The sequence below is a fragment of the Cupressus sempervirens genome, chromosome 2 (assembly GCF_028749045.1).
Source record: "Cupressus sempervirens isolate cs-2001-9-10 chromosome 2, ASM2874904v1, whole genome shotgun sequence".
NCBI classification, from domain to species: domain Eukaryota; kingdom Viridiplantae; phylum Streptophyta; class Pinopsida; order Cupressales; family Cupressaceae; genus Cupressus; species Cupressus sempervirens.
In genome coordinates this window covers 395,205,407-395,208,319 of record NC_143119.1, presented here as the reverse complement: position 1 = coordinate 395,208,319, position 2,913 = coordinate 395,205,407, and positions in this window count along the sequence as shown.

Sequence of the window (2,913 nt, the reverse complement as noted above, 5' to 3'; positions counted from 1 at the left end):
AGATTGAGAATGATTCTAAATCTTACATTCAAAAGGATAAAGCAGAATAAAAAAATTATGACAAAGAATGGTTACTTGGAAAATATTTTTGGGTCACATATTTTCAGCGTGCTTCCAGATTCACTTTTAGCAATGATGAAGTCATGGAAAGGAAATGGTTTTGTTGCATCTTGTTGGAGTGCAAGTTTCTTTTTTGAAAAGGATTATACTTCTCCTTTCCAATTAATGGCCATGTGTGAGTTTCTTCATGCTTTCTCTTCTTTTGGTGAGGCCTCCTCACCTATGTTTGTAAATAATCTTTTGCTTTTGCAATTTTGGTGTGCTTAGCTTAGTGTTTCCCACTTTCTCAATTTTGTTTTTGCCTTGCTCCCCTCTGCCCTCCGGGCAAGAAATTCTTTGATAATCTTATTTTTGCATACACTTTGTAGCCCAATGGATAGGCACTTGTCTTTTGCTAGAGATTCAAGATTCTTTATGTACTTTGCAGCACATAATCCCCATTCAGAGCCAGCTATAGGTGCACTTTTAGCTCACCATTTTTAAAAATTTTAAAGTCGCCTCATGTAAAGAATTTCCCAAAATTGTTCCCAGTATGCTTAACAAAATCTCTATGAAAGATTGAATTTTTACTAAGTCTAGATATACAAATGTGAAAGCAAATGGAAGTCAAAGTTCATTTTTCCACCATGGAGAAGCACTTCTTGAATTTTCCGCAATGGAGTATTCAACTTGGGACTTTTCACCAAAGGAAAAAGCATAGTGAAAAACTCATTTTTCGCTACACTTTTCGCAATCCTTTTTAGATATTCCATTGGAGAAGCAAATGTTTCATTTTCCACCAAAGGGAAAAGCATACTGGAAAACTCATTTTTCGATGTGCCTTTCATAGTCATTTTAAGATTTTCCATTGGAGAAGAAAATTTTTCATTTTCCACCAAAGGGAAAAGTGTAGTGGAAAACTCATTTTCCACTACGCCTTTCACAGTCAAAGTTCAGTTTTCCACATGAGGAGAGAAAAGGAAAATATCAATCCACAATGAAGGTATATGAGGTCTAGTATCAAGATTACTCTAGTAAAGTAATTTGTGAATCAATTTACATCAAAATTGTGCCCACTAAATGGAAATAGAAAATTGAAGATTGGATGGAATTTCCACCAAGCATCAAATCCACAATAGAGAGATGGAAAAGAGCTCTTAATTGATTAAACAAAGAATGATAATCTCATAATGATTTATTGCTTGAAGATTTGGACATCAACATAACATTAAATCTAAAATGGAAAATTCATTTTTCGCTACGACTTTCGCAGTCAAAGTTCAATTTTCCACAAAAGGGAGAAGACACAAATTAGATTTCTGCCATAAGCATTCCAAAGAATTTCTCCCAAATTTCAGCAGAGAATTGACATGGTAAGCATAGAAGATAACATATTGGCAAGTTGAACACATGTGGATTATAGAGCATTGAAAGAAGAATGGCTAGAAACTTTATTTTATTAATTTTGATTTTGTAATAGTCATATAGAGCAGATTTCAGTAGCTCATATCTTTTGACTTAGTGATTATTTTTACGATCGCTCTAGTCAAAATGAAGATAATTAGGTTGGGAAAAATATATCCAAAGATGAGATCAATCCAACGATGGAATCAAAAGATATGCCCCCCAAAATATGACCCATTTTTACCTTGCAACAGTATCTATTTTGTTGTCCGCTCAACAAAGGAAATTTTTTGATATTGATTTAACATATTTAAATGTCAATTGTTAAAATATAATTTAAATATGTTAATATATATCATTATTAACTTTAAAAGTTAATAAGCATATCAATTTTCAAAAGGAAAAAGATGAGAAGTCAAAGAGATAGATCAGGTATAGAACTGAAAAGTCACTGGAAGAAACCAAATGATTGTTGGAGAATATATTTATGGTAAAACCTTTTCATTTGTAGGGGTTATTCTTTTCTGCAAGAGTAGGTATTGCTGGAGTAGAGGGGAGATAGTAGTTTATTTTCATGCATTTCATTTCCTGTGTTTAAGGGAATTTGTATTTGGATTTTTGTAATGGATTTGTCAAAGGAATTGTGAGCAAATAAAGTCAGAGTATTTTTATTTTTGGTGTTCAATACAAAGAGATTTTATTCTAAATTAGAGTATTTGGTTATTACTTTTTCTAATTATAATCAAGTGGAGCATGGTCATATTTAGTTTTGAACACTTTTTTTTACATCTTAAGTCAAATGGTGAATGGGTTGTAAATCAAAGTATTTCAACTGTTCCTATTGCAAAGATTCAGACGTTTAATCTTCTTTTCATTCCAATTTCATTGCATTTACATTTACAACATTAATATTGCATTACCGGTATCAAGAAGTCATAGGAATTGTGGGTTCTTGGCATTGGCTAGATTTAGGAGTTAAAATCTGCCTGAGTTAGTTCTATCTAGGCTAGCTTGGTTTTCCCTCTTCTATTCTTAGGTTAAGAACATACTCAATTAGTTTGGGAGCTAGTAAATTCATTGAATATCATTTGATAAGGGAGTTGTACATTTCAATTCAGAGGAAATCTATCAACCTGAAGATAGATTATCCAACTGTTGGTATTTGGTTGTTCTTTTAGATTTGGGCATTTGACAGTTAAATTAAAAAGAACCAATCTGTTTACCAACATGTTGTTTGTTTCCCTTTCCTTTGGGAGCCCTTGGAGAGGAGTCATTTGCAAACATCACTTGATACTTGGAAGGCTTTAATCGATCAATTTGTGTTTAATTTTCTTGTTCCCTTGTGAGTTGAGTTCTAAATTCATCAAAAGAAGGCATTTTGTATGCACTGCCAAGAGCATCCATAGTAGCATAGAATGTGGAAATGAAGATTGAATATTCAGAACCTAGCTTGGAAAGAATAGATCATAT